Here is a 7,261-nt window from a genome sequence, read left to right as displayed (position 1 = left end):
TCCTAACAATTATCTCAAAAGGACAACGATGTCTCTGTACCAAAAAAAAGTCAATGTTGTTTTTTCTTTTTTGTACAGAGGCTAATCCGTCCCAAAAAAATTAGAGACCGGATTGGATATTTTTTTTTCTTAGAGGCCTCGTCGTCTTTTCGAAGTAATTGTCCGGGGTCGGATGGGATATTCACTCTCCAGTAATATAGTAGTTTAGAAATAATATAAATTATTTAAATAAAATAAATTTAAATTTATTTTTAAAAAAAAGATAAATAAGTCTCTGACTTTTTGTCTTTTGGATATTTTCGTCCCTGATTATTGAAAAATACTTTTAATTTCCTGACCTTCACAAAATTTGGACGGATCAGTCCCTGAAAAAGACATTTGGACGGATCAATTCCTGACGGAAGCATTTAGACAAAGGAACTGATCCGTCTAAATTTTGTGAAGGTCAGAAACTTAAAAATATTTTTTAATGGTTAAAAATAAAAATGTTTGTGAGACAAAAGATTAAAGACCTATTTGTCCTTTTTTTTATTTTTATTTTTTTATCCTTTTAACATTACTAACAAGAAAAATGGTGGAAAAAGACTCGTGAACTACCCACTTTGGTTTGCTTTTACCTCCGTCATTTTAAGAAGTGTCTTTGTGTCTGTGAGGTTTCAATAATTTCAACGAGTTTTGTTTAGATTCTGGGATATAATAATAATGGAAACATGATGTATGCAATGCAATGAATCCAAGTCAAGATTACTACTATTATAAACTAGAACGTGGGATTCATCATTCCTTATTTCTCGGAGAGATATTGTGAGAAATAATAAAATAAACTCAAATTAATAAAATGTAAATGCAATCATTTGAATAAAATTATATTAGATTCAAAAATAAAATCAAATTGTTACAAATTAAATCATAACCAAGTATACGAGTTTTATCTTCTAAATTGATCTAATTACACGCACTTTTTTCAATTGAGCCTATCCGATAGAATAAATTTATGAAAACTTTTAGAGAATAAAAATTTGTTAGAAATAAAATGTCAAATTTCTTGATAACCAATTTGAATATTTATTAGTGTATATAAATCTAAATATGACATTTTATTTATTCATTTAAGAAAAACCTGGATGCATTTGTTTTACATTTCGAAAAATATATACACCTTAATTTTCTAATATAATTAAGAAAATCAAAATTTTTCCTTTTTAGAAATTATTTTCTTTAATTTTTAGGTTACTAGGTAAAGGTTCAAATCGCAAGATACCTCTACTGAAAGCATAAAACTTCCAGAATGATAGGATTGAAAAGAAATTTTGAAAATATAATATATATGTGAGATATATTTTTAAAATATGTGAAAAGCTATTTTGAAGAGTTACATCTCTTTATAGAGTTGTGACTTAATCAAAAGTTATGCCTGTTAAAAGGTTGCAACTATTTGAATAGTTATGTCTATTGAAAGGTTGTAACTATTTGAAAAGTTGTGTCTGTTGAGTACGTAGCTGTATGTACTCCGTCTCTATAAATTTCCCTCATTTCATTATTGCTAGTGAATCCATCTCAACACTTTCTTTATGCGCAAAAAAAAAGAATAGAGAATATTATTCTGTAAATTATCATTTAGTGTAAGGCTTGACTGTGTGAGTGCATAAACAAGTCAAGTGTTCTTCATTGTATCCTACAGAAAATTTGCCAGTAACCCATTTTGCACACCATTGTATATTGGTGGGTGCGAATTAAGCCTAAAGAAAAGTGTGTGTAACACACGTCTTAAAGAATTGCGCTATTTGATTCACTATCCCCTTCTCTCTTAACTCACAATCTTTAGGCTTAATTCTTCACCAATAAAACAAAAATGGTCACCGCATCAATTAAGGAGATGACGTCGGATTTTGTCAAGTTAGAAAGATTTGATGGTGGAAATTTCATAGATGGCAAAAGAAGATGCACTTCCTTCTCACAACACTAAAAGGGGCATATGTTCTTACCATACTAAGACCACCAGAAGTTGAAGGGGAGGTCATTGCAGAAACACGAGTCAGGCAAAAATGGGACAACGATGACTATATATGCACCGGGCACATACTCAATGGCATGGTTGATGCACTATTTGATGTCTACCAAAATGTTGCGAGCGCAAAAGAATTATGGGACAAATTAGAGGCAAAATATATGGCTGAGGACGCAACAAGTAAGAAATTTCTTATCACTCGCTTTAATAATTATAAGATGGTTGATGGTAGATCTGTCATGGAACAACTGCATGAAATTGAACGTATTTTAAATAATTTTAAGCAACATAACATACACATGGATGATACCATCATTGTATCTTCAATTATTGACAAACTCCCTCCATCATGGAAAGAATTCAAAAAAACTATGAAACATAGAAAGAATGATGTTTCTCTTGAGCAACTAAGTAATCACCTTCGTCTTGAAGAAGAGTATCGTAAACAAGACGATACTAAAGAGCAAAGTGCTCATGCTAATCTTCACGTAATGGAAGATGGAAAATCCAACAAACCCAACAAGAAGAGATACCGAGATTTTAATAAATCTCAAAGTAACAATGGTGATTTCAGAAAAAATAAAAAGAAAGGAAATTATTTTTATTGTAGAAAACTAGGACATTTTAAGAAAGAATGTCGTTTCTTAAGAAAAAAGAAAGGAAAGAATGTCGTTTCTTTAGAAAAAAGAAAGAAAAGAATGACACAGCAATAAAAGATAATCTTATTGCTGTAATTTCTGAGATCAACATGATTGAAGACATTGGATCATGGTGGATAGATTCTGGTGCAACTCGACATGTATACAAGAATAGAAATTTTTTCAAGACATTCAAAGAAGAGAATGGGACTATTCTGTACATGAAAAATGCATCAACTGTTCAAGTAATGGGCAAAGGAACGGTGGAACTTGAATTCACTTCTGGAAGAGTACTAACTCTTACAAATATATATTATGTACCCGAAGTCAGAAAAAATTTAGTTTATGTTCCTCTACTTAACAAGTATGGGTTTAAGTCTGTATTTGAAGGAGACAAATTTATTCTGTCTAAGGGTGGAGTGTTTGTGGGTAAAGGATATCTATGTGAGAATATGTTTAAATTGAATATTGTAAATACTATTAATAATAATAATGTTTCTGTTTATATTGCTGAATCCTTTGATTTATGGCATAATCGTTTAGGACATGTTAATTTTCATAAATTAAATGATATGATAAAATATGATCTTATTCTAAAATTAATTAAAAATTCAGATGTATGTACAACTTATATGTTAACCAAGATAACAAGACTTCCTTTTCAAAGAGTACAAAGAAATTCAAAGTTATTAGAATTAATACATTCTGATGTATGTGATTTGCATGGTTGGCCTACTATAGGTGGAAAGAAATATTTTGTAACTTTTATTGATGATTTCAATAGATATTGTTACATACATTTAATGCATTCTAAAGATGAAGTCTTGGATAAATTTAAGATTTTTAAAACTGAAGTTGAATTACAACATGAAACATTTATTAAGTGCTTAAGGTCTGACCATGGAGGAGAATATTATAATCCTAATTATTTTAAGTCCACTAGTATTATTCATCAAACTACTGCACCATATTCTCCACAACAGAATGGTATTGCTGAAAGAAAAAATAGGGTGCTGGAAGAAATTGTTAATGCTATGCTATCTTATTCTGGTCTAGCAAAAGGTTATTGGGGTGAGGCTATGTTAACTGCCTGTTATATTTTAAATAGAATTCCTAATAAAAGGAATAAAATAACTCCATATGAACTTTGGAAGAATAAAAAGCCTAATCTTAAATATCTTAAAGTTTGGGGTTGTAGAATAATAGTAAAAGTTCCTGAACCTAAAAGAAAGAAATTAGGAGAAAGAGGTATAGAATGTATTTTCTTAGGATATGCTTAGAACAGTAAAGCTTATAGTTTGTAGTTATTGAATCTAATGAATCATACTCTGCTAATATAGTTATTGAATCAAGAGATGCATTTTTCTTAGAGGATAGATTTAATTCAACTCCAAGACCTGAAAGTAAAATTCACTTAGAAATAGAAGAAAATGTAGAAAATAAGCCCGTTGAAAATATTAAACCTAGAAAAAGTAAAAGAATAAGAAAAGCAAAGACTTATGGACCAGATTTCTTTATGTTCCTTGTGGAAGGGACAGGAGAATCAATAGATAGCATTGCACCTATATGCCTTCATATGGAAGGTGATCCTGAGACCTATGAAGAGGCTATAAAGTCTCAAGATTCAAATTTTTGGAAAGAAGCAATACAAGATGAGATGGACTCAATAATGAGAAATAACACTTGGAAATTAGTGGATCTTCCTCGTGGGTCAAAAGCCATTGGTTCTAAATGGATTTTCAAAAAGAAAATGAAAGTAGATGAAACTGTTGATAAGTTCAAAACACGGTTAGTTGCTAAGGAATTTGCACAAAAAGAAGAAATTGATTACTTTGATACATATACACCAGTAGCAAGAATTGCTACAATTATAGTGCTTATAGCACTTGCTTCAATCTTTAATTTTGTCATTCACCAAATGGATGTTAAAACAACTTTTTTAAATGGTGAACTAGACGAAGAGGTGTATATGAAGCAACCCGAAAAATTTATAGTTGCTGGTCAAAAAAATAAAGTGTGCAAATTAGTTAAGTCTTTATATGGACCGAAACAAGTCCCTAAGCAATGGCATAAAAAATTTGATGAAACTGTTCGTGCTAATGGATATAAAATAAATGAATCTGATAAATGTGTGTATAGTAAAGTTAAAAATGGTCAAGGTGTTATGATTTGTTTATACGTTGATGATATGCTTATTTTTGGTACTGATTTAGAAGAGGTAGAAAAAATTAAATATTTTTTGTCTAGTAATTTTGATATGAAAGATATGGAAGCTGCAGATATAATTTTAGGAATTAAAATTGTTAGAAATGGTCATAATTTAGGATTATCTCAATCTCATTATATAGAAAAAATATTAAAACGGTTTGATGAGTTTGAAGGATATTCGGTGAGTACTCCTTTTGATCCAAGTATTAAATTAGTACTCAATACAGGTTCGTCTGTTTCACAAATTGAGTATGCAAAAATAATTGGATGCTTAATGTATGCTATGACTTGTACTAGACCAGATATAGCATATGCTGTAGGTCGCTTAAGTCGGTATACAAGCAATCCAAGTAAAGACCATTGGCATGCTGTCCGAAGAATATTAAAATATTTGAAAGGAACAATAAACTATACTTTGTTGTATAATGGTGAACCTTTTGTTTTAGAAGGATATACAAATGCCAGTTGGATAAGCTATACAGAGGATCATGCATCAACAAGTGGTTGAATCTTTACTCTTAGTGGGGGTGCTGTTTCTTGGGGATCCAAGAAACAAACTTGCATAATGGACTCTACCATGGCTGCAGAATTTGTTGCTTTGGCAGCAGCAAGCAAGGAAGTTGAATGGCTTAGATATTTATTACATGAAATTTCAGTTTGGCCAAAACCAATGGCACCAATCTCTATACATTGTGATAGCCAAGTAACATTATCAAAGGCTTATAGCCAAGTCTATAATGGAAAATCTAGGCACATTGGAGTAAGACATAGCTATGTTAAAAATATTATTGGTAATGGAGTTATATCTATAAATTTTATAAGGTCAGAACAAAATCTTGCAGATCCTTTGATGAAAGGATTGACAAGGGATTTGGTGTTTAAAACATCAAAATGGATGGGACTAAAATCCGTATTTTAAATAATTACCAATGGTGGAAACCCAACTCACACTTGAGTAACATCAAGTCTTGAGTTTAATGCGGTAAAGTACACTATAAGAGTAATTGCAAGTACTCATAATAATTTCTTTCATCCCAAGGTAAAAAGTACTTGGAACCATAATGGTATAAAGGAACAGGATGAGCTTTGCTCTTAATAGACCTATAGCAAGTATATTATTGCTGAAGTATTTAATTATGTGATACTTTGATAGAGTCTACCTATATGAGTGTGAATTGAGGCCGGTTTTTAGAGTTAAGATTTTACTCTTAAAGCACTCACGAAAGGATACAAGACACAAGACCTACTAAATGTGTCATATTAAATATAACATTTAAATGATACCGAAATTTTATGTGTCATCAGTGCACGCTTGTTCATATGAGTTAAATGGTTCAAAACTTGTCTACCATTTTAAATTTGAATGAGTGAATACCACTGGTTACTAGGTAAAGGTTCAAATCGCAAGATACCTCTACTGAAAGCATAAAACTTTCAAAATAATAGGATTGAAAATAAATTTTGAAAATGGTGGGGGATTGTGAGATATATTTTCAAAATATGTGAAAAGCTATTTTGAAGAGTTACATCTCTTCATAGAGTTGTGACTTAATCAAAAGTTATGCCTGTTAAAAGGTTGCAACTATTTGAATAGTTATGTCTATTGAAAGGTTGTAACTATTTGAAAAATTGTGTCTGTTGAGTACGTAGTTGCATGTACTCCGTCTCTATAAATTTTCTTCATTTCATTATTGCTAGTGAATCCATCTCAACACTTTCTTTATGCGTAAAAGAAATAATAGAGAATATTATTCTATAAATTATCATTTAGTGTAAGGCTTGACTGTGTGAGTGCATAAACAAGTCAAGTGTTCTTCATTGTATCCTACAGGAAATTTGCCAGTAACCCATTTTGCACACCATTGTATATTGGTGGGGGCGAATTAAGCCTAAAGGAAAGTGTGTGTAACACACGCCTTGAAAAATTGCACTATTTGATTCACTATCCCCTTCTCTCTTAACTCATAATATAAAGGTTTAATTACTCTATTGGTCCTTATAGTTTCGTGAAATTTTTAATTAGGTCCATATATTTTTTTTTAATTGGGTCCCTGCACCAATTTTTTTTTCAATTAAGTCCCTTTTAGTAGTAATTAGCTTAATTTTATAGGGACCTAACTAAAAAAAAATTGTATATGAATCTAAATAAAAGGAAAAAAAGTGTAGGGACCCAATTAAAAAAAAATTTGATGTAAAAACTTAATTAAAAGAAAAAAATATAAGAACCTAATTGAAAATTTTGCAAAACTATAAAAACAAGTAGAATAATTAAACCTATATAAAAATAGAACCTAAGTATTGTTATAACGAGTGAATGACAAAGATTTAAATATAATATCATATAATTAAATCTGAGACGTATAGTACGTTCAGAATCAGATTAAAATATACTTTGAATGTTTAAATA

This window comes from Arachis ipaensis, chromosome B06 (assembly GCF_000816755.2).
Source record: "Arachis ipaensis cultivar K30076 chromosome B06, Araip1.1, whole genome shotgun sequence".
Classification (NCBI taxonomy): Eukaryota; Viridiplantae; Streptophyta; class Magnoliopsida; order Fabales; family Fabaceae; genus Arachis; species Arachis ipaensis.
The sequence above is the reverse complement of the archived record's forward strand: the minus strand, read 5'-3'. Positions refer to the sequence as shown.